General features: G+C 45.8%; 1 long non-coding RNA gene across 1 annotated transcript in view; it reads right to left on the bottom strand.

Annotated features, from left to right (window-relative positions):
* The window catches only part of LOC138493193 (uncharacterized), a 359,366-nt gene that overhangs the window by 116,226 nt on the left and 217,162 nt on the right, over window positions 1–25,978 (bottom strand). The gene's annotated exons all lie outside the window — the stretch shown is intronic.

The following is a 25,978-nucleotide window of genomic DNA, read 5'->3' as shown; positions in this document are numbered from 1 at the left end:
TTCCTCAGGATGTTCAGTTACTACAGATAGTGGGTCACGGAATATGTATCCATTTTTAAACCCCTTCAAAACCTCATGCAGGATTCAACCCCCAAATCCCTGCCATGGCCTCAGGAAGCAGAAAATGCCTTTGTCGCCATTAAGCAAGCACTCACAATGGTTCTGCCGTATTATAGTAAGCCCTTTGTGCTGTACTGTGACAAGCACAATAGCTTTGCTTAATGTGTGCTGACTCAGGTATACAGTGACAAGCACTGGCTCATATCCTACCACAGTGTAGCTTTTGATCCAGTAGCCAAGGGACTTCCACCATGTCTACGAGCTGTCGCTGCTGCTACTCAGCTGATAGAAAAAATTGACTCACTGGTACAGGGTCACCCTTTTACGATTGCACTTCCCCATGCTGTGTTGTCATTACTACCTAAAGGGAAGACACAGCATCTGTCTAATTCCCGTCTCAACCGATATGAAAAGTTGCACATTTCTGCCCCTAATGCAACTTTGAATCTATGTTCAGTCTTTAATCCTATTTCTGTGCTGCCAACTCCACAGGATGGGGAAGCTGCATGACTGTCAGGTTGTTGTGGAGACTCTCATGTCTCCATGTGCTGATTATGTCAGATGTGCCCCTTTTAAACCCCGACATGATACTCTTCATGGATGGCTCTTGCATCTGTGTCCAGAATCTGGGGAATTGGTCTGTGGTTATTCTGTTTGTACCCCCCCATGGCATCCTAGAAGCATATCGATTACCTATGGCAAAATCAGCACAGGTTGCCTAATTCGTGGCTCTTACACTTGCCTGTGCATTGGACCGGGATGGATCGGCCATGATCTATACCGACTCAAGGTACACCCACAGGGTGGTCCATGACTTCAGAGTCCATTGGAAGCAGCGTGGATATTTAACATTTACGGGCATCATAATATTGAATGGAAAATATGTGTCTCCCTTACTGAATGCATTCTCACTTCCTGCAGCTGTAACTATTGATGATCCATCTCAGTCATTCACAGCCCAACAAAATACACTAGCAGATGGTGCAACTCCTTTAGCGGCCTTCCTCACCCAACATGTGATCTAATTTTGAACACCATATCGTGATCTGATCTGTTGTCTTCAAATAGTTCTTCGTCTGTAACCTTAGTCAACCTGTATCCTTCTGGCACTTCGATCACTGCTCGCCATGTTCACCCTGTGTCGTCTGTTCCATGCACTGCTATCCAGTCGTCCCCTTCTATTACTGCCTCTAATTCTAGTGGTTCTATCATCCCTTCCTTCTCATCTAATGGTATTTCTGTCCGGAATAAGTACTCATTTAGAAGGTGCCACATTTTCCCCTGAATCCATGGGAGCCATGCTATTATTATTTCAGTCCCCTATCTGCACTTGACACCTGATGTCTACACTTACCCTTGCACTTGCTTTTATACTATTTATTTTTTACTGTCGATCCCATGTACTGCACTTCCCCTTCCCCTGCACTTGCGCGATCTCAAGCAATGTCACCTGGCCTAGTAAGATCGCTGTCTCTGTCGTCCCTCTGTTCCCCCTCCCTTGCCTTGTCGCGCCTTGAAACACTTGTATATAGGCGCATTATAAATGCCATATCATATCATACTGAACCAGTTCCTCATCTACTGGCACCCCCCACCTCACTGTACCGTCTGTCCACAATAGGCTTGAATAATCTCCCTAATGTTTATAAGGTGCATCCCTGGGGTGGGACACACTATCCCCATGTCAGTGAATGAAATGGTAATGTTAAGTTTGCTCATGATATCTCTTCCCAGTATGTTTACGTGTGTCTGTAGAGAATATAGTAGGGATAAAGCTAAGTCATGTTCCCCTATAGAAAGTGCAATATCATTTGTAAAAGGAACCAATTCCGTTACCCCAGAGAACCCTTGAGCATTCATGGCATCACATGACATTTTATACTTCCCCCTCCTGGATGCATGATCTAGTCACCGCTGTGTGTACAAGAAAAGGAAAGCTTTGTCACCTATCACCACCCCAATGTGTGGTTCCTCCGCAGGGTTGGGAGTAATCGATAGGATGAACACATCAGGTCTATCTGTGGGCTGTCCTATTGAGGGTATAATGACATTCCGTTTCCCAAGAATGGGTTCCCCCTACCACTGTGACCCCCATAGTTTACTAATGGGAGTCGTTGTCATGGATTCTATGAGGTGCCTGCAAATACTTCTGCACAGGCACCTGCATTTAGGGTGTCTGTGTCATGGGCTGGAGTGTATGCGGGTATGCGTTCGGTGCCTGTCCTTGTTGCAGTGTCTGGTCCTAGGCATAGAACGCATTATTTTAACCTAGATATGCTGGCTGGTATTGCATTCCCCTATTTTGTTGCATCCCTCCTCTGCTTCTACATACCTTTGAGACATGTCCTATCTGTCCACACACTCAGCACTAGGGCGGTTCGCTCACTTGCCTTTGATACCCTCCAGAAAACCCTTCTGGAGTCTACTGCATTTGTTGCCCATATACTCGAAACCCCCCAGAAAATCCCACTTGGCTCTGTTACATTTGCTGGCCATACCCATGTCCCCTTGGTGGCCCCCCTCTTCCTTGAAACCAATGCTGTGCAACCCTGCGCCCCATGAACACCCCTTCTGTGGGTGGTGGTGCGCACTGAGACTGTGGTCCCCCTTGTTCTCCCGTGCTTATTAATACTGCCCCTTCCATGGTGTATTTAGACAACTTCTTCTGCACTAACTTCACCTCCTCCTGCTTTCTTTCCTCACGCTTTTTCCCTGCATTCTCTTGCATTAGCCTGCAGTAATTTACTATTGTGAGTTGGCTTTCTGACTATGGTTTTGCTTCCATCCCCACCAACTTATTTAGTTGCCTTTGCACCTGTTCCTGTAATCCTTGGCATAGTATATAATAGAATAATGCCACTGTGTTATCCCACAGTTCTCACCTTTCAAGGCTCCATAACTCTTGAATAGTCTGAATATATTGAAAGGGGTCTTCATCTTCCCACATTCTGTGTGCCATAATCGCACTAATGTCTGATGTTTCTGGGTACTGCGTCTGCAGAGCTTGCCATATGGCTGCTCGGCAGTTAGGGAATGGCAAACCATTGTATGCCATGTTCTGGGTTGTTACTCCTGGGTATCCCGCCCTTTTCCATAAGTCATTGGCAGCCTCTCCGAGGACTGCCACTAATAAACCTTTTACGTCCCCTACTGCTAATTTCTGTCCTGCCATCATCCTTTCCATCTTGTAATCTTGTATATCCATTTCCCTGCACCCGCGGTCAAAAAGGGTAGCCTACACCTCATGTTTTCCTAGTCTATATGCTTCCATGGTATATATTGAGGTTGCCCCCTTCCTTTTCCAGTAAGGGAATATGTGTGAACCCAATCTCCCCGTCCAATCCTCTTGTCAACGTGATTATCCCCTCTGACCTCCTGGTGTCTTTGGTAGCGGTGAATGCCCTTACCATTCCCCCTCCTTCTTCGTGCTGGGAGGCCCCTAAGCCTCTTCACACATGGGGTTTCCCCATCCAGGCTGCGCACTGTATCTCTTGACAGTCATGGTCTCTCGTCTTTGTCACCCCGCAATTCCCCTGCGTCTCAGTCTGCTCCCCATGTCGAGCTTCGATCAGTCTTATTCCCTATCAATCAACAAACATATTGCCGCTTTCCCTCGTCCTCACTCCCTACCAAGTCGTCTTATGACTCAGTGTCGCCCAGGTCACTGTAAACATCATCATGGAAGCTCAGTCTCCTCAGTACCCTGCCTCCCTTTGGTTCCCCTTCTAAATCCATCAGGTTCCCGCTATCCCCCCTCCTGGAGGACCCTGCGCTGGTTTTGTCTGGCGGCGCGTCTGCCTTACCATATGTCTTGCTGTGATCTTGTTCAGCTTGCCTATCCCTTCCCACGTTATCATAAGATGCGGTCAATCCCCAATTTAGTCTTATGTCTTTTAATGCGCACTCCTCCTCCTTGAGTTTGCGCTCTCTTTCGAGCCACTCTAGTTCCCACTTACTCCTTTCCCTTATTACCAAATCTTGTTTTTCCTTCTCATCTTCCTCCCTTTGCCTCTCTATCTCCTACAGCTTTCTCTTTCTCCTCATCTCTTGCTGCTCCCGCTCTTTCTCCTCTTCCCTTAGCTTTTCTCTTCTCACCCTCTCACATTCCTCCTTATCTTCCTTCTCTTTCCTTTCTGCTTTTTCCATTATCTCTGCCCACTCTCGTGCTTCACTGCTCTCCTTACAGCCAGCTACTTCCTTACTTGCCCCTCCTTTTTCTCCCGCAGTCTTCCCATCTAATTTCATAGTATTTGCCCTCCTACCCACTCATTCGATGCTATATTTTCTAGCCCCTCCTTGGCGCTCGTCTGGGTGTCACTGCGTGACAGCTATTCCACCAATCCCTTTCTGCCCCTCCTCCTTGTATATGGAGGTTCGAATGTTGGATTTGTGTACCCATCTGCTGCTTTTAATTTCGATATATGGTATAATCCCTGTGTTCCTGTTGTAGCTCCTTTGTTCTCGTGGTCAGGAGGAGGTGGGGAAGTGGGGGCCGAGGGTGTTGCACCCGGGCTCTGCTTCTGGCCCTGCATTCATTGATGCCTCGCTACTTCCCCCTCATCCTCCTGAAACATTTTCCAGAGCTCGAATATCACTATACAATTGCTCAACTTCTTCCCCTTGCAAGTCTCCTGTATGTGTGTGTGTAATGATTGCTGCACATGTTTGGAGAAGCTCCCACATTGTGGCCATGGCTTGGTCAATTTACCTTCTCTGTTTTTCATCCATTCTGTGCAGGATTTACAAATCTTTTCCAAATATATCATGGAAGGGCATTACATAGGTGCTGTAGGGGGGTGTCGCCCCCCGCATTTCCCCTGACACATTGCTTTATACTCACTTGACCTCACGTTGAGGCTTTCAAAACTTCCGTAGTTATTCAAACACAAAAATACTTGTCATCTTGTTTTTCTCCACTTCACAAATACCAGGTCTTGTCAATTATCATAAGCCTCTCTGGCTCCAAACCAACCTTTCAGGCGTGCTCCGCGCACCGCCCTTTTACAACTCTCTGCCTCCCCAGGCATACACACCAATCTTGAGCAAGCGCCTTCCATGCACCGCCACTAAATAGCTTATTCCGTCAATTGTAAATTGTGAACACCGCCTTCTGTACCTCCTCATGCTCTCCTAGTCCTATGTATTATGCACAGGCCTTATAGGTGAAGTCACTGCTTCACTAAATAAGGGAATGATAGAAATCACTGACAAAGCTCACAACGCTATTGTTCCATCACACAGACATTTTCACAAACCTAACATATACCCACAGCTGTGTAGATAAAAAACATCCGCGAGACTTAACAAGAAGAACACCTTCCGCAATTTAAGCTAGCTCCATTTGCTAAGCCCAATACATGGGGATACCGTCATCCATGACCCGAGCTAAAATGCCCAATCCACAGGGAATCCAATATTTACATACCTTTTTTTCATCCGTACCCTTAAGTCAATAGTCTAGGTTATTTGCCTGAAACTTTTACCTCAAGAATGAATGCTCCCTTGTCAGTCCAGAAAGAATAGACACCCCCTCAATCTCAAGGGAATATAATTTGTTGGCCAAAGACCAACCGCCCCATGTGTTTAGTATTAGAAAGATGTAGCTAAAGCTTGACAAAGGTGCAACCATTTTAAGGTGACTATAATCACCATTTTGTCTTTTCACTGTTTTCTCTAACGATGCCTTTTTGCCTCATGTAAAACTGCTTTGCTGAAATATTATTCTGCTTCACTGGTGTGCAATGCAAGGCCGCGAGTGGCATGTTGAAACATAACCCAGTAGGTCAGACAGAGATGCCCGGTCCCTCCTGCGTATATCCTTGAAGGATGAACAGTGGGGCATTTTAATCAGATCAACAGGTGCTAGCAAGTCTGGGTTAGCACAGAAGAAATGCTATAACGAACATTAAAATGACTTAAATTATGCTCTCCTTTGCTCTTCTTTGCGGCCCCCCTTCTCCTAAACCCGGTAGAGCCTTGGAGAGCAGGTTGACCCCCCGGTACATGAATAGGAACAAAGAGATAGCAAGGCCTGGAATATGTTTCTCTCTACGCACAGCTTGCTTGTAGAAACCGAAGCACTGTGTTCCTAAAACAAAGACTTGTGTCTGCGGGCTTGCAAAATTGCAAACTGTTGCTCAATAGATGTTGGAAGGTGTCATACTCGTCACTATTGTTAATCATCGTTCCTGGTTCAAAGTGAATGTATTAGGGGCGGTATAGAATGTGTCATTACTGATTACAAGATGCTTGTTTTCTATATATGTAACTGTTGTATGATCTCTTGTGTTCTTGTGTCCCCCGAGGTCTGGTAGACACACATCGCGGGCGTGAGACCAGTTGGCCAACTGAACCTATTTGCTTTGCAATAAACCGTAGATTTTGGGACCACAACCTCGTGTCTGGCGTATCAGTTTGTGTGTGGTGATTGTGCCTTGTTTCCACAAACGAGGGTCCCGTAGGGGCCCCTTCAAGATGGTGCCCGAATAGGGACCCTCCCCCACTTGTTCCATCGTGTACGTTGAGAAATAAGGAAGGCGGAAAGAACGGCGAGGACGGGACGATCGAGCCGGGATCAAGAGGTGTTCGGGGCGTCCCTGCGTAAGCGATGAGATTCCTTTCTGCAGATCTGCACACATCTGATCCCTGATCGACGTGTCCGGCCAGAGAACAAGGAGGCGAGGGTCCCGAAACGAGGCAGAGTGATATGCAGACACGATGTCATTGGTTGTGTCAGTATACGGACGAATTGTGTCTTGAAAAGACAAATTGATTAATCAGGTGAGTCATGCCCCGATTCATAAGTAATCCTGATATTGGTTGAGAGTTGATTTTGCAAAATCAAACACCCAGTGTAAGTTTGATTAGCCGAGGGTAAGGTTAAAACATGCCTGGGGTATTGTCCACCCTAGCAGAGTTTTTCTGCTGCGGTGGACAATCTTTGGAAACTGGCCAGGTCGCGCCACCGGTGGGAACGCCTGCGTATGAGATGTATGTGAAGTATGATGTGGGAGCAATAATGTTTTGTGAGATTTGGCATACACAAACCAGAAAACAGCAAGATTTTCAGTGGCCGGAACATGGGAGTTTTGAGATGGCGAGGATAGATAATTTGGAAAAGGTATTAATGAAGAAGAAAACACGCCCTGCAGCATTTGATATCCTTAGGGATTGGAAGAGAGAAGCCATGCTCCGTTTCAAAAGTAGAGAGAAACATGCGCGCAGGCATAAATCGAAATCTGAAAGAAAGGAAGAGAAAGAGGAGGAGGAGTGGAGTAATAGTTTGAGAAGATCAAATAGACGCGATCATTTGAGTATAGAAAAAATATATCCACAACGAGAATTGCATTCATCAGATTAATTGATAGAAAAAATATTGACTGACACAAAGCAAAGCCCAAGCCGAGAGACTCAAAAGACTGTGTCAGTAGTTGTTACTCAACCCCCTCCTGTTGCTCAGCCCCTCCCATCTGTTCAGACCCTATCACAGCCACAGACTGCACACACGGCGCCTTTGGTTAGCCAATCAGCATCGCAACAGATACAGATACAGCCCGTTCCCATGGCCCCATCTGCACCTCTCTCAGTAGAGATTGTTTCTGTCCCATCTGCCCCCCCTGTAATTGAACTTGAATCTGGTGAAAAGAAAGAACGGGTCGGACAGAGTGGATGTGCGAGAGTGACTCGTAGCGCGATTACGAAGGAGAGAAAGCAAGAGTTGCGAGAACAGGTCAAAATGTATATAGATGGGAATGATGAAACGGCAGCGATGGCCTCGATATTTGACTTCAGGAGGAGCAACGAAAGACAGGTATTGTTGGAATGCATGGATGAATATTTGGTGGCAAGATGGAAACAGATACTTGGGAAGTTACCACCACAACGATTGCTAGATTTGAATGCTTTGGCCCGTTGTAGAGGGAATGATGAAGAGATGAGGGAACATGTAGATCGGCTTTTTGAACTAAAAGATGAACTTGACGGTGAACATACTGAAATGTTTGCCACACCTGGGTATAGGAGTAGGGATATTAGGAGAGATAGAACTGAACAGGTAGAGCCATATATACAGCAGCGATATCTGCCATCGTCAAGACAGACAGGCGACAGACTAAGAGTGTGTATGCGAGAGGCGTCGAAATGGATTTCGGATCCTAGTATCCCCGTAAGGGAGTTAAATGAAATATGTAATGAATACCCCTTGCCAATGAGAATAGAAGCATTACGAACAATGGTTTAGGTGCTACTCCAACAGGTAGCTGGACACAATCACAATCGAGGCAGAGGAAACGCCCAGGGCAGAGGTAATTCAAACATGCATGGAGGGCCCCTGGGATTGAATCAATGTGTGTATTGTAGAGAAGAAGGTCACTGGCGAGCGCAATGTCCACACCTGCAAAATAGAAATGGGTACGGTCAGAGAAGACAGCATAGAGGGCATCCAGGAGCAAATGGGCATAACAGGAATAATATGCAGCAACACCAAAATAGTCAAGGGAATGGTGCCCAAACCCAAAATCAAACCCCTCCTCAGAATCAGAGCCAGCAGAATATGCAAAATGGAAATAGGGGGAGGGGCGGGAACATTTTTGATACTCATGCGAATGCATATTATAATAACAGCAGCGATTACACATCAGATGATGTGTTATTTCCCCAATAGGACAGCCCAGGACAGGGGCTGGAACCGGTGTCTATTCCCGTGAATCAGAAAGGACCCTATGTAGAAATGAAAGGCGGGGATAGTGAGCACAGATTCCTCGTGGATACGGGGGCACAAAAGTGTCGATAGACCATCAATTGGTTCCTGAAATACCGCTGTCAGGGCAAAGAAATATTTCAGTAGGGTTCGCAGGTACCCCAGTGATTAACCCAGTGTCCCAACCAGTAGCAGTAACATTAGGCCCATTTACTGAGTACTGTCCATTCCTTTTAACAGAAAACAGAGGGGAGAATCTATTGGGGTTGAATTTATTGAAAAAACTGAGTGCAGTCATCCACTGTACGCCGGATGGAGTGTTTATGACCATTTCTCCACAGGATGTGCCAGTATCTGAATTTTTGTCTAAACCTTTGCCAGGGGAATTAAGTGAAGTGCCAACTTGTATATGGGCAACAAATGATAATGATGTGGGATGTTTGAAGATAGAGCCAGTGAAAATTATACTAAAAGAAGAAGTAACGTTACCACGTATTCCGCAGTACAAAATCTCAGCGGAAGGAGAAAAAGGATTGAAGAGTATTGTGTCTGATTTGGTAAAATTGGGAGTGATTGAAGAGAATACAGGTAGCATATGTCACAGCCCCATTCTCCCGGTGTATAAGAAAGGCGGTAATGAGGTACTGTATTGTTTCATAATTGACCTGCGCGCACTAAACAAGGTAGTAGATCCTCAATTTCCATTGGTCCCAGATGTCACCACGATCTTGACAATGATTCCTGCGTCTGCAGAATATTTTAGTGTTATTGATTTGAAGAATGCTTTCTTCAGTATTCCAGTACACAAGGAAAGCAGATATCTGTTCGCCTTCACATTAGGAGGACGATCATTCACATTCACGCGCATCCCGCAAGGCTACACAGAAAGTCCAAGTATTTACAGTAGAGCATTGAAAGAACAACTAGATATGCTAGAGTTACCGCCAGGTTGTGTATTTTTGCAATATATAGATGACTTGTTGATCGCTGCAGATACAGAAGAAATTTGTAAAGAGAGTACTGTTTTGTTGTTAACACATTTGGCAGCGCATGGCCACAAAGTGAGCTTAAAAAAGTTCCAATATTCTCGAAAGGAGGTGACTTATTTGGGCTACCTACTTTCGAAAGAAGGGAGAAGACTGACGCCAGAGAGAATAGAAAGCATTTCTGGTATACCTGTCCCAAAAACACAGAAAGGAGTCAGAGCTATAATAGGCATGGGTTCTTATTTCCGGCAGTGGATTGCCAACTTCGTATTGGTTGTAAAGCCGATGGTGGAGCTGACAAAGAAGGATGTGGTGATGCCTTTGCAGTGGAATGAAGAATGTCAGAGAGCATTTGAGGTACTCAAGACTGCGTTGTGTTCTGCTCCAGTTTTGGGCACACCAAATTATGAAAAAGTTTTTCGGTTGTTTGTGCACGAGAGCGAAGGTTGTGCATTATCTGTTTTGACACAGGAACAAGGTGGAAGAAATAGGCCGTGCGGCTATTTCTCTTCCGCACTGGACCCTGTGGCGGGTGCATTACCACGATGTTTGCGAGCTGTTGCAGCGGCTGCTGCGTCAGTGAAACAAACGGAAGGGATGGTACTGGGGCATACTTTAATTTTGATGGTGCCACATGCCATAGACGTTCTACTCAATAGAACACACATGCAACACCTCACCCCTGCTAGATTGACTAGATATGAAATTGTCCTGTTCGCGCCACACATCCAAATTATGAGGTGTAGTGCTTTGAATCCTGCTGAATTAATGCCACTGCCCACGGACGAACTTGATGGAAATGAAACACCTCCCCATGATTGTTTAATGGTTACTGAGGAGGAAACGAAGGGGAGAATTGATTTAACAGATACCCCACAAAAAGAGCCAGATGGAGAGTTGTTTTGTGACGGCTCTTGTTTTAAATTGCCAGATGGCACATCAACTGCCACTTACGCTATCACCACATTGAAAAGTATTGTGGAGAGTAAAAGAATCCCCTACAACTCTGCACAAGCAGCGGAGATAATTGCCTTGACCAGAGCCTGTGAGATTTCAGAGAACTTGAGTGTAAATATATATACTGACAGTCAGTACGCCTTTGGCGTGGTTCATAACTTCGGCCGACTATGGGCTGAGAGAGGTTTCCTAACACCACATGGGGCTAGAATACAACATGGCCCTTTGATTGTACGATTATTGTCTGCACTTACGTGTCCAAAGCACCTGGCAAGAGTGAAATGCGAGGCGCATAAAAAGTAACATGCAAAGTGGGAGAGGGAAACGCATTTGCAGACAGAATTGCGAAGCAAACTGCCACTGACTTGGATACCAAAATGTTGACAGTACAGTCGGAGGAAGTGCCCTGCATGATAGAAAATGGAATTGCCACTGTCAAAGAGATGCAGGCAGAAGCTACTGCTGATGAAATCCAAGGGTGGGCTGAGGGCTCTGCAGAATTAGATCTAGAGGGTTGTTGGGTGGACAAGAAGAGTAGGAACTGGATGCTGCCCAATTCCTATGTAACTGTGATGGTCACGATGGCCCACAGCCCCATTCACATTTGTGCCAAAAAATAGACCAGCATCTAGCCACGGTATGGGAGAATGCACACAAAGAAAAATGCTGAGAGGTTGGTGCAGAACTGCATCACGTGTCTACAACACAATGTGGGGAAGGGAACAGTGACTCTGATAGGCAGTTTTGGCCCTCCTTCTATGCCATTTGAGGTAATCCATTTTAATTTCATAGAAATGGAGAGATGCCAAAACTTGAAGTATGTTCTGGTGGTCATATGTGCATTTAGCAAGTGGGTGGAAGCGTATCCATTAAAAGACAGCACTGCCATGAGCACGGCGAAAGTAATCTTAAAAGAATACTTCTCTCGTTTTGGCTTACCCCGTGTCATTTGGTCGGACAATGGTCCACATTTTGTGGGCGCAGGAATACTACAGATTTACGCAGGTCTCCAGATCGATAAGCGATTGCATTGTTCGAGACATCCGATGTCGGCCGGTCTTATTGAACGCCACAATGGAATCTTGAAATCTAAGATAAGCAAGATATGTGCAGGAAGCAAGCTAAGTTGGGTAGATGCATTACCATTAGCACTACTGTGCATGCGAACATCTGTGCAGGCAAGAACTGGGCTCTCCCCATATGAAATAGTCATGGGGAGACCGGCGAATGTTTGTAATGCACCTCAGCCAAGAAGGCTGAGGGATATGGAATATCCTGTGCTCAGCATCTATTGTAACCTGTTAATACAGAAATTGCGTTTGATTCATCAGCAGGTGCAGGAGGCTTTACCAATCAGATACACTGGCCCGGGACACGCACTGGAGCCAGGAGACTGGGTACTAATTAAAAACATTGAGCAAAAGACATTGTTAGCACCCAGGTGGCGTGGTCCCTATTTGATACTCCTGGCAACGCAGAAGTCCATTCGAGTAGATGGACGAAAAGCATGGATTCACGCAACCAATGCCAAGAAAGTGCCGTCACCATCTGAAAACTTGACTGATCGAGGCGACCAGAAAGAAACAGCGGTTCCAGAAACAAAAGACACGGTTGCCAGTTCTTTGCCACAAAAACTGCCTGATCCTGAAATAAAGCCTGAAGAGATTGCTGTAAAAGAGGAAGGGCAAAGAGTGCCCCAACGTTGTCCAGCAGAATCTGTATCACTGCTGGCCGACACGAAACGTGTACCGCTTTGGCGCCCACCATATTTTGCCGCACCACAGCCTGAAACGAAAATTGCATCATCACGTGGGCGCCCGCCATCATCTATCAGAGTGTCACAGGCAGACTCCGAGCTGGAGTCCGGAAGTGCATCCGCACTATTCATTGATCACACGATACCAGGAGCAAAGCAATACAATTTGCGGCCTAGAAAGAAGGAGTGATCAAATATGCATTCCTGTTGATCTTTTGTTGCCTCTGTATCCTATTCTCGGATGAAGTAGGAACCGGAGGCCTAGAGGAGAGCGTCGTGAGGGTTGAGCAAATCGAAAAGCCCAAGAATCGAGACTCCTCGGTGCTAACATAAAATCCATGTATCCTGAACCCGAGCGAACAAGCGGGGCGCACATGGTACAAAGGCAATTCCTCTGGAACCTCAGAGTGATGTGCAGACGCATGGAGATCTTGCTCAACGTATAAGCAATCCAGGCTGATAAGAACTGGCATAGAAAAACTGTAGACAGCTATCGAACTTACTGACATTCCAACGAGTGCAACGACGAGAGACATTCACAACGAACATTGCAGAAGAAGAGGGACGAAGGGAGAAGAATGCCGGAACCAGTTTTTACCTCCTCCTGCACCAATGCTGATAATGAGTTAAACGTAGCACATAGAAGGTTACAAAAAGGGAATGGTCGGAAGAATTGTATGCTGAGCTTGACAATAATAATGTGTATAATGAGTATACTGGCCCCAATATTGACAGTATCTGGAAGAAATGCACCCTCTAGAGGTACTCTTGTCTGTTATAAACATTTCCACAACGGAAAGCCCAGTTTATGTGATTTCCTATACCTTATCCCCAATGGAAGAGATACATAGGGAAGGGTATGGGAATAACACATTACTGCTAATAATGAACATGACACACTCAATATTGAGAAAAAACAATTGCTGGGTGTGTGCCCACTTGCCACAGTATGGTGGTAAGGGAATTGGTTGGTATGTGCAGCCCCTGCCATTGAGCTCTGCATGTTACGCCTCTTTGAGCGCATTGTACTATGGGAAATGCAACGAAAGTTGGACAAGACAAATATGAATGAATTTGAGGAAGTGATTATGAAACCAGTAGGTTGCTCCACAGTCCATAGAGCACGATTGATTACACCGGCGATAATGCCACAAGACAGATTGTCAGTACCCTATAAATCATCTGTGATCACATTTCATATGAACCAGAATGAAATAAGCATGTGGAGCACCCTTCCTATACAGTAAATTATAATCCACGTTCTGTCCCCTTTTGTTTGAGAAAGAAGGGCTCTTTCCAGGTGGGGACATTCACTAGATGCATGAACATAGCAAACCTTGATAAAGAAGTAGAGCCAATTTATGTAGGAGATCCTGTGTACTTTATATGTGGAGAAAAAGCATATCCCTGGTTACCTAGAAACTGGGGAGGCACTTGTTATTTATGCTTTCTATTCCCTGGGGTGTTCCTTTCAAGGACGGCAGACATAGCCAAATTGGCCAGGTCACGACCTCAACGAAATGATGAAGGAGGTTTGATTGCAGAAGACATAGCAAAATCATTCGTACCATTTTGGGGCCAAGCAATAAACTCTTATAATATAAGAAGACTGTGCAGAATATTATAGGAAACAATAAATGGAACAACCGACATATTATATAATATGATCCTTGAGGGAAAAGGAATTAGATTAATGTTCCTTCAAAATAGAATGGCGCTAGATATAATTCTGGTTGATCGCAGTGGTGTTTGCAAAATTGTGGGATCAGCATGTTGCGTATTTGTAAGTGATTCCTCCCCCACGATTTTCGAAGCAATAAGAAAATTGCACGTTTTGAGCTCTGATCTTCATCCCCCTGAAGAAGGTTGGGAGTTGAACATAAGTTCCTGGTTCTGGGAAGTGTTACGATCTTGGGGATGGAAACTATTTGCAATCCTAGTAGCGATACTAGGAATATTCATGACATGTTATTGTTGCATACATTGTCTACCTATAGTACGCACAGAGATAAGTGAAGGATGTGTTAAAATGGTAGAAATAAAAAACACTACTAGAACAAACATTCATGATAATGAAGAATTAAAAACAGTAAAAGAATTCATGTCAATTGATATTGATGACAATGAAGAGGAGATCAGTTGTGTGCGAGAATCTGACTCTGATACCTTGTCAGAGGAAGATGCAATGTATGGATGAGGCATTTGGCATACGGCCAAAAGGAGGGTTTTGTCAGTCCAGAAAGAATAGACACCCCCTCAATCGCAAGGGAATATAATTTGTTGGCCGAAGACCAACCGCCTCATGTGTTTAGTATTAGAAAGATGTAGCTAAAGCTTCACAAAGGTGCAGCCATTTTAAGGTGACTATAATCGCCATTTTGTCGTTTCACTGTTTTCTCTAACGATGCCTTTTTGCCTCATGTAAAACTGCTTTGCTGAAATATTGTTCTGCTTCACTGGTGCGCAATGCAAGGCCGTGAGTGGCATGTTGAAACATAACCCAGTAGGTCAGACAGAGATGCCCAGTCCCTCCCGCGTATATCCTTGAAGGATGAACAGTGGGACATTTTAATCAGAACAACAGGTGCCAGCAAGTCTGGGTTAGCACAGAAGAAATGCTAGAACGAACATTAAAATGACTTGAATTATGCTCTCCTTTGCTCTTCTTTGCGGCCCCCCTTCTCCTAAGCCCGGTAGAGCCTTGGAGAGCAAGTTGACCCCCCGTACAAGAATAGAAAAGAAGAGATAGCAAGGCCTGGAATGTGTCTCTCCCTACGCACAGCTTGCTTGTAGAAACCGAAGCGCTGTGTTCCTAAAACAAAGACTTATGTCTGCGGGTTTGCAAAATTGCAAACTGTGGCTAAATAGATGTTGGAAGGTGTCATACTCGTCACTATTATCAATCATCGTTCCTGGTTCAAAGGGAATGTATTAGGGGCAGTATAGAATGTGTCATTACTGATTATAAGATGCTTGGTTTCTATATATGTAACTGTTGTATGATCTCTTGTGTTCTTGCGTCCCCCGAGGTCTGGTAGACACATGTCGCGGGGCGTGAGACCAGTTGGCCAACTGAACCTATTTGCTTTGCAATAAACCCTAGATTTTGGGACTACAACTTCGTGTCTGGCGTATCAGTTCGTGTGTGGTGATTGTGCCTTGTTTCCACAAACGAGGGTCCCTCAGGGGCCCCTTCACCCTAACCACAACAATGACATCTACCTCTGCTCCTTTCTTTACTATAGTTCACACTACTCAATACTATGAAACAATACTCCACAGTACTTCAAAGATACTAAACAACACACATCACCACCCCACACCCAACATTTCTTTACCACCCCCCTCAGTTGCTGTGTGGCTGAGTCAATACTTACACTCTGTGATCCACTGATGCTGCTCGGCTACCAGCTCCCCCAAAGCTGCCACATCACCCGTCTGGTCTGCTGGGGTCCTCACAGACTGCGGGCAGGATATTCTCCAAACTGGCTCAGCACAGGGTGCACCTCCCGTAGAACTTGCACTCCATAAGGCACCTCACAACTTTCCAGGCGCTGCGACGGAAGAGGCTGCTTTATGCCAAACAGGCATAGTGAACCATCCCTCTGCTACCAACTTGTTGGCTATGTATACCATAGGGACTAGGGTTCACACTACGAGCTCCCCGTTCAACCACCTAGGGCCCAACAAACCCTCCCCCCGTACACAGATGGAAGACTCAGCCAAGGGCAAGTTAGAACTGTTGTTTATTACACAAACAGACAGGGATCAAACAGGACATTGAGAATCTCCTGAAATCACAGCTCCTGGGCCTGTGTCGGGCAATTTTGTTCAGTTACTGCGTCACAACATCCCCCAAAAACCTATGAGGGTAGATGATTGGATAGGTAGGGTGGCAGTGCCTATACACAGCACCATAGAGGTTACTCTATTGGCCCTCACATATCAGGTGGCTTGCCTGACCCTTCCCCAAAACGATATATTACCTTGTTGCAGGGTCACAGGATTACCATTAGCCCTTGCCCTCTGCCAGCCACCCCTGGATTTGTGTTCCCTGATTGGCTGGAGCTGATCTCCCAGGCCTGGGAACCAGCTCTGTTCTCAGCGCTCAGTGCCCCTTTTCAAGGTGATGAGAAAGACTATGGGCCTCATTATGGGTCGGGCGGTCCGGAATTAACAGTGGCGGTAAACCCGCCGCCACTGTTAATTCCGGACTGCCCGATCCCGACCCCTGCAGGCGGAAGGTGATCTTTCCGCAAGGTCTGACCTGGCGGGTTGAACACCTCCCGCCTGCAGGAGGACGTGGAAACACCAGCACCATCACGAGATGGTGCCGGTGTTCCCACTTCCCCATTCCCATTGAGTCCTATGAGACTCAATGGGAATGGGGATTAACACCATTCCGCCTCCGTGACTCCCGGGACACCGGGGCTGTAATGCCCTGGTAATTCCGGGAGTCACAGAGGCGGAATGGTAATACGAGTCTGGCGGTAACCAGGCGGTTTTACCACCGCGGTTACCGCCGGACTCGTAATGAGGCCCTCTGTGTTCCTAGTGTAGCTGTCAGTATTACCACTTTGCCTTTGAGAGCGCTCGCAGGGCTGCAACTTTGTTAACGAATCCATATTTCGCTTTGTGTCTATTTCACAGGGAACTGCTCATCTTCCCACCGCGGGTGACCATTGTCTGGCTCAGCAGCACCACATGGTCGAGGACCGCAATATCAAGCTCTCTGGTCTGCAATTTGTGACGATTTATGCTAGTATTTTGCAGGTTGCTCCCTGACTCCGAGGCCCAGGCATGTTCTGCTCGTCGTCGACCTTGGCTGCGAGCCCTGGCCTGCTGCTTCATGCAGCCTAATTCCTCTTTTCCTTGCCTCTCGTACAGAGGCCCGTGGCCTCATGTAACCTCACTACAGTTATACTATGATTTCTATATATCTATATTGTGCTCTTTTACTCATAGGTTAGTTGTATTTGGCTCTTCCAGGCTCCTTATATGACCCTGTAGTTCCATAGGGTTAGTTGCAATAAGCGTCTGCAAGCTTGCTCTGCATCTCTTCTTTGCCTTGTGTTCTGCGTTTAAAGGCTTTTGAGAGTATGTATATGTATGTGTCCTCTATCTACAGAACAGTGTAAGCATGTTCTTCGTGTATGTCAGTGTAACTTCATGCATGGGTGCGAGTTTTGCTTCATGACTAACGTTGTTATGTTGTGGAGTCACTAATGACATTAGCACAATGAATGTTATGTTCGGTATTTAGTCAATCTCATCCAGTGAGGTCTTTGGATCCATGATCAGTGTTGTGGCACCTGTATCCATAAAGATATTGACTGGATAAGGTTTGAATGGTTGTCTGAGAGAATATCTGTTCGCTTATTTGGATGTCACTGGCCCTCCTGGGGGCTGTCCAAACCGTGAGTTGCATCTTGGGTTCAGGACTCTTCAGGCTGTCATGTTCATGGGGGTGCGGAGGGGCAATCCAGGGACTCTCTCTTCAGACAACAGTGATGTAACACAACATTTGGGGGTCCCCTGTGAGCCATGCTGAGGCTCCCTCCCCCAACTCAGCAACAAATCACAGGTCACGCCACACTCTGGGTGGCCTAGATTACCACGCTTGCGCAATGCGCACAAATGTGCTGCTGCAGGGGTACGCCACACACTGCACTAGGAGAAAGATATAAATATTTATTTTAATGCATTATAGAGCATACTTTCTGAGAAAATTGGCTAAAAGGTCAGAGAGTTTGCAATTGTTTTGTATGGTAACACCAATACAAAAATCCAATACATGCAAGTCACAAATAGTGCACAGGAACATTAATGCTTTACTTAATATAATGCTTTGCTATTAAAGATGCTATGCCACAATGAAAACATGTCGAACTGGCTGCACTATGTAGACCAGTCTAGACGCGTAATAACATATTACAGTAAAGCATGCCAGGCCACATTTAGACATACCTAGACTGGTTGCATCAAAATGCCAGTCGAAGCAATAACACTTATCATGGTTATTTTATCGCAGAGGCCCAGAAAAATACACAATGCTGCAGTAAGAAATGGCTAGACTGGCAGCACCCAAATACCAGTCTAGCTAGGTAATTACACTTAGCAGGACTGCTTTATCAGGGATGCCAGTTAAAAAAAAAGTCAAGCCAAACTAAGAAATCGCTAGACTTTCCACAACAAAATGCCTCTCCAGCCACTAATACCACATATCATGCCTGCTTAGCCTGGACATGGATGACCATTAGGATTTATCGCACAATCCCCATCCCACCCCCCCACATATCCCCACTCCCTCCGACCCCCTGCCCCAACACCCAAAATCAGCTTATCTGCCCAGAATTACCTCCACAACCCTTTTCCTTGTCTCAGTGCTTACGTATGAGGCTCCTGCCTCATAGGTAAGTACTGGGATGAGGAAGAGCATGACTAGGAGTAAAGAAGATTACAGGTAACTAAGCCAGGCATTACCCCCATGTCCCTCTACCTCATTCCAGTACCTGGTGCAAAAGTACTGGGACGAGGAAGAATAGGGCTATGAATAATGAAGATTACCAATAAGGAAACAAGGGATTAAACACAACTAGTGGTGCAACACCATTGAGCTGGATGGGCTTCAGCCCTCCCTCTCACCAGCCCCCTGACATTTTGGGCTATGCTGACTCGACCTGGCTGCCCTACAGAGCTGTCGCGGGACAGAACAGGACACAGATGTTAAACAGCACCTGGGTTTCACTGTTAACAAAGGCCTGGCAATTACTAACATAAAGCATTTCACTGTTAGTACCTTCATTTAAATGCATAATTTTTTTAGGCAATTGAAATCTTGATGTGGGTTTAGTACTTGCATACCAGGGAAGTGATTGGAAGGGTAGAGAGGGGACAGGAGAGAGTTTTTCTCACAGCAGTCCATATGTGTGTGCTTTCAGACTTAAATGAGAGAGCTAACTGCTTGTAACATTGAAGCTGCACTAGAATAGTTTCACTAGAATCCATAAAGAAGTTAGATGCCCCCACACAAATAAGCTTGCCCCTCCCCCACCACCCGTGAAGTTAGCACTTCTCCTAACATTTGAAAGGTTAGCACTCCCCCCCTGAAATTTAGGTTTTGTTGCGCCCCTGAACACAAGCACACACACCATTCACCATACACACACATGCACCCACACACAGCCACCCATACATTTAAGTGTGTACCCTTTCACCATTCAGGCACACCAAGGCAGCCACCCATACATTTAAGTGTGCACCCTTCCACCATTCAGGCACTCCAAGGCAGCCACCCATACATTTAAATGTGCACCCTTTCACCATACAGGCACACACACCCAGGCAGCCACCTATACATTTAAGTGTTCACCCTTTCACCAAACACTCACACAGGCAGTCACCTATACATTTAACGGTGCACCCTTTCATCATTCAGGCACACCAAAGCAGCCACCCATACATTTAAGTGCGCACCCTTTCACCATACAGGCACACACACCCAGGCAGCCACCCATACATTTAAGTGTGCATCCTTTTACCATACACTCACTCAGGCAGCCAGCTTTACATTTCAGTGTGCATCCTTTCCCCATACACTCACACAGGCAGCCACCTATACATTTAAGTATGCACCATTTCACCATACACTCACACAGGTAGCCAACTATACATTTAGGTGTACACCCTTTCATCATTCAGGCACACCCAGGCAGCCACCCATTTCGGTGTGCACCCTTTCACGATACAGGCACATCCATGCAGATACCCTTAAATAAGTGAGCATCCAGAGGCATTGAAACTGCTCTTTTGAACACCTGTGAAGTCCTGCTCTGAAACCTTGACTCTAACTCTCCCACTGTCCTCATTCTTCTTGACGTCTCCTCTGCTTTCGATACGGTAAACCACAACATCTTGATCTCCCGTTGCCATGATACCCTGGGCATCACAGATCAGGCTCTGGTATTGCTAGCATCCTTTCTCTCTGACTGTCCTTCCCAGGTGGAACTTGGGTCCTTTCTGTCCGCTATCACTCTCTCTACTTGTGGTGTCCCACAGGGATCTAATCTATCCCCTTGGTGTTTCAATGTCGACATGGCCCCTTTAGCCCACACAATCTCTGCCTTCACCTCCAACTTTCAGTATTATGCAGATGACACACAGCTCTCTTTCAGGCTACCCTCAGCCTCTTCCTCTACCTCGCCCATTCCTGACTGTCTGTCCGCAATTCAGTCCTGGTTCTGCTAATGATCTCTGCCTTAATGCCAGTAAGACGGAGAACATCCTCATTGGGAGCCCTGATCCTGCTTCCCCACTCTCACTCTGGCCGACCTCCATAGGTCTTGCGCCCTCACCCACCAGTGAGGCAAAACATCTGGGGGTCATCTTTGACTCTACTCTGTCCTTCTCTTCTCACATCTTGGACATGTCCAAAAAGTCCCACTACCAGCTGCACCTCCTCAGAGGTATTCTACCTTTTCTCCCCTTCCCCCAGAGGCTCACCGTCTCCAGTGCCCTGGTTCTCTCCAGACTGGACTACTGCAACAGTCTCTTTCTCTATATGTCCTCTTTTTCTATATGTCCTCGCCCTCCCCTTATCCCCCATTCTTTGTCATGAACTTACACTAGTAGAAATGACTCTGGCCTAGCATGCTAGTTATTATTGTTGATCATTCGGAATCATCCAGGCCTAAGAATGACAACTGTATTCCCTTGTTCCATGCCCACCTTGAAGCGCTTTGAAGCACTTTACTTGTGTATAAGCATTTTACAAATAAACAATTACAATGACCCTTTCACCATACACTCGACATACACACCTAGCTACCTATACAGTTAATTGTGCACTATTTCTCCATACACTCACACAGGAAGCCACCTATACATTTAAGTGTGCACCCATTCACCATACACTCCCACATGCACATGTCATGGGGTTGAGGGGAGCCCTATTACTTCAAAAAGAAATGGTTTCTTTTTTAAGTCCCTCCGACTTCATAAAGAAATTATTTCCGTTAAGCACCGAACAATAATGGAATTAATTTCTTTATGAAGGCAAGTGACTTCAAAAATAAACTACTTATTTTTTAAGTCATAGAGCTGCCCCCACCCCATGACATGGAGGCCTACAGTCTAGAGGCTTCCATGCCATGAGGTGGGGTAGCCCTCGGACTTCAAAAAGAAATAGTTTATTTTTGTAGTCATTCTGACTTCATAAATAAATTATTTCTTTTATGCTGTAACAGAAATAATTTCTTTATGAAGGCAGAATGACTACAAAAAGAAACACAGTTTTACATTCCTTTTTTAAGTCCAAGGGGCGCTCCCTCCCAGGACATGTGGTGGCGGGGACCCCCCGCCCCGACGGTGGTTGCGAGGGCCCCGTTACGACAGTGATTAACCAGCGAGTCACTTCATTCTTCTTTGTGTTCATGATAACTGGGTCGTTGGGTACATGTTTCTCTTACTGCTCCAGTCACATCATTAGGAGAAACCTGAAGGTGTCTCACCCGCTAGTCCCCGGGGATCTGTCATCCTGGTGGTCAGGACACGGCCATCACTGTTGGATAAGGTTCCTGGGGGTGAACCAGGGCAGGAGGATCACCTGCGTGAAGGGTCCTCTGTGAGTGGAAGTGGACACCAGATGGCGAGACGCTGTACCCCTTCGGCATAATACCATCACCCCAATTTACCAGGTAGAACACTTAGGAACTCAACCCCCGCTTTCCCACCACAAACAATTTCTCACGGGCAGCTCACTGTGAGAGAAAACCAACTAACACCCAAGCCGTATACCTGACATGTCCCAATACAATGGTCAGGCAGAGTCTGGCAATTACTGATAATTACACACACACACAGCTGACTTCCATCACGCTTCCCGGCATTGATAAAAGGCGGAGCACAAAAGCACCACTGAGCAAGGCAAAGAACACGAGGAAGCAGCAATTCCAAGATGGCAGTTTAATACAAGGCAAAAGACGGCAAAACCAAAGAGGATTGCAAGGAGGGAAGTGCCCTTGACATTTTCAATGCAAGACTGTTACTTTCATGAACCTTAGAGAATGTGAAACATAAGACCAGGAGTCAAAGCTGAAGAATCCTGCATTGTGTGTCGGAGGTACCTGGGGCTCTCCTGCTTCGATAGTCAAGGCGGGGATAATCGTTTGCTACCGTGGTACTGTCCTTGGCTCCTACAACAAAGCAGCGCCAGCGAAGTCAGCACAGTCGGTGAGTTGGGGAGACTGATAACAGACCAGTCTGTGTTGAAGTCAAGGTTGCAAGCTGCAACATTGTATAATGAAAACTGAAGAGAACAGTGTATGACGCATATGTGGAAACGACACAAGCACAATTAAACTAGCAGATGAGTGATTGAAGTTTGAAGCCAAGATACGATACCATAGACAGAGTGGTAGGGCACCACTTGGGTGCTCATTCGAAAGTCTCTGTTAGGCATCCAGCTGAAAGGTGGAAAATGTGACAAAGAATTGTGAAATCGAAGTGGTCCTGCAATGGGTCAAGCAAAACCCCTGTGCACATTCGAAAGTCTTCGATAGTTGATGAAATCATGTAGGAAGTTGGTCCGAGCCGGCGGATGGAAATCAGCAAAAAGCTTTTGGTAAAAGCAAGTTTGTGTAAAGTTACAGACATTGTGTTAAAAGGAATCTGATCCCAACTGAGGAGGGTACGAGATCTGAGCCCTACTGAGGGGGATCTGGGGTGACCCATGAGTCACCTGAGAAAGAATATCCTACGAGAAATTGGATGCATGAAAATATGCTACGAACATTGTGAAAGAGGATCTGAGCCCGGATGAGGGAGATCCAAGGTAAATAACATTGTGTTAAGAGGATCTGAGCCCGGCTGAGGGGAATCCGAGGTGAATAATGAATCGCCTGAGAAATTGAGTACCTGTGAAAATCTGAAAGAGGAAAGGAACTTATTGTTTGTTTGTTGCATCAGGCCCTCGGAATTAAGAGACTTTGGAAGGCAAAGAGACTTGGTCACGGAAGGCCCTGAGGCTAATGTTTGAACTGCTCCCTTGTGCTAGAGAAGTCAGAGATTGTGCTAAGCTCGAGTGTACTGCCTTGTCCTGTGCTGAAAACATGGGAAAGTGAGGCCAATGGCCTGAACATCCTGACATATCATTTTGATAGCACATCTTTCTTTTTTGTAACATTGGTTCCCACACTATTTGTATTTATAGGTAAGGATTGGCAATAGGTTTATTAGTATAGGCCCTTTTATTTTGACAAGACACTACTAGGACTGTGTTATTATTATTTGATGGTTGTAGTTTAATCCCATATGTAGATTTAGGGTTAGATAGGCATTTTTCAAACCCTCTATGAAGTTCAAAAAACACCCTTGAACTGTGGTCACTTGTGTCTGTCTTACTGTTGATACCATACCTTCCTTACATTATCATCCTTAATTATTTCCATATCATTTCAGCATAGGTTCTTATATCTATTTTATGATATTCTTTTGCTGTTGTCAGACTTTGTTTTAACGTACATCCATTCTGTTCATGGCTGCATTTCGACAGCTCGACAAAGGACATTCTTCTTGGTAGCTTTCCTCTCTATGTCAGCTTTTGGGTACACTTTAAATGGTTGCCTGAGTGCATATCGTCTCTCATATACTCGACGTGGTACAGGAATGTTGCAAGGATTCATGCATAGGTTCCCAATTGTGGCTCTTTGTCTGTCATTCCAATGGAATGGTGCTAAGGGGACGGAGACCAGGGAAAAGGTGTCCACATGCACCTCTACAGCATTCTGTCACACGAGTGACATCATAAACCACTCAAGCTTTCTCTCATTGTTTATCAGAGGCCACTAGAAAGCACAGAGTGAAATATATAATTAAAATTCGTTATTTACAACGCGCTTAATACCCAGAAGTTTCTAAGCGCGTACCTGCGAGTGCGGTGCGCCGGAGCGATCTTCCCCAGACAGCTGGGCCCACAGTTGATAGCTGGCCATTCTATAGCTATAGGTAATAAAATCAAGAAAGGATAAACAGAAAGCTCTTATCCCTGAGGATCATCAAAAACAATTAAGGGGCAGACATTCCTAGACGGATAGAGATACAGAGGTAAATTCAGAAACTAAAGAAGAAATTAAACAAGTTAAAACAAACCAATCACAATCTGCAAACTCATATCAAGATTATGTTCATAGAAATAGCATAGGCAAATCTCACAAACTTAATACCAACAAGTTAGGGAGCATTGAACGAACATGTCCGCTCCAGAGGAAAGAGAATAAGGAGGCTGAGAAACAACAAACTCAAGAACAAGGACCTCAACGTGAAAACAAAGGGAAAAGCCTAACATTGACACAATGCATCATGTATTGTTAGTGTAAAGAAATGTTTGCTGCCTTGTTATTCCTTTTTTTTTTAAAAATCAAACAAGATGCAGGTGTTGATAACTTTTATTGGACTAACCGAAAATCCTATGAAAGATGGAACAATACATTAACTTTCAAAGCCCCACAGACTTCTTCATTAGGTGGTGCTGAGTGAAATGATCTTTACAACTCATTTCACTCTGCACCAGCTGGTGCAGAAGTCTGCGGATGAGCATGGGCTTTGTGCATACCAAGGATATAATTAGGCATTATTGCCTGCATCTTCAGGCGATACAGGCGCTTATGAGACCAGAAGCCCAACTTATGGGCCTGAGCAAAGCAAGGGTGCATAGGGAGTGTTGCGGGCTCATAAGACCCTCTATTGTACATCAGCAGTGAGCAATGATGCTATGAGCACCATGCCAACCAGCGTCTGCAGAGGAAAACAGAATAAAAAGCATTCAGGCATGAAGCTGATGAATGGAAGCTCAGCGGCCTAGAGGAACCAATGCTGATTCGATTTGTAGCAGTCTCTGGAATAAGGAAGTAAGAGGTGCGTTCAAGATGCCACCGTGGGAGGCCAGGAGGACTGTGGAAAAAGCAGCAAGGAGAGTGGCTGAGAGGGGAGCATTGAGCCATAGCAAGCGGTGAGCGGGTGAAGGACCAACGACAGCGGCTGCAAGGAGAGCAAAGGTGGAGATGCAGCACCCATGGTAGCAGATATAATCCCGAGAGCCTGCAGGATCCATGGTTACACCCAGAACCCCTCCTGATTGACTCCCAGGATTCCAACGTCCTATCCGGGGTGTTAAATCAGGTTTGTTGCTAGGTTGGCTATTAAAAGCCAATGATCTCTTTCATGGTAACTGAAAGGTAATAGTTTATTATCAGTTTGATCGGGCAAAGAATAGTGTGTGTGTTCGGGGGAGTAATTTTAGGAGACAAGACCCAGGCCCTCATTACGACCTTGGCGGAGAACCATGGTGCTATTAGCACCATGGTCCATGGCGCTAAGTTGCCAACTCCGCCATGGTGGTTGGCGGACTTACCGTCCCATTCCGACCTTGGCGGGGCGGTAAGTCCCCAATCCCCATTTACCCTTCCCCATTCCCATTTTTGCCCCATAGGGCATAATGGGAGTGGGGAAGGCGTTAATTACGCC

The sequence above is a fragment of the Ambystoma mexicanum genome, chromosome 10 (assembly GCF_040938575.1).
Source record: "Ambystoma mexicanum isolate Mex_15411 chromosome 10, UKY_AmexF1_1, whole genome shotgun sequence".
Lineage (NCBI taxonomy): Eukaryota > Metazoa > Chordata > Amphibia > Caudata > Ambystomatidae > Ambystoma > Ambystoma mexicanum.
The sequence above is the reverse complement of the archived record's forward strand: the minus strand, read 5'-3'. Positions and strand labels throughout refer to the sequence as shown.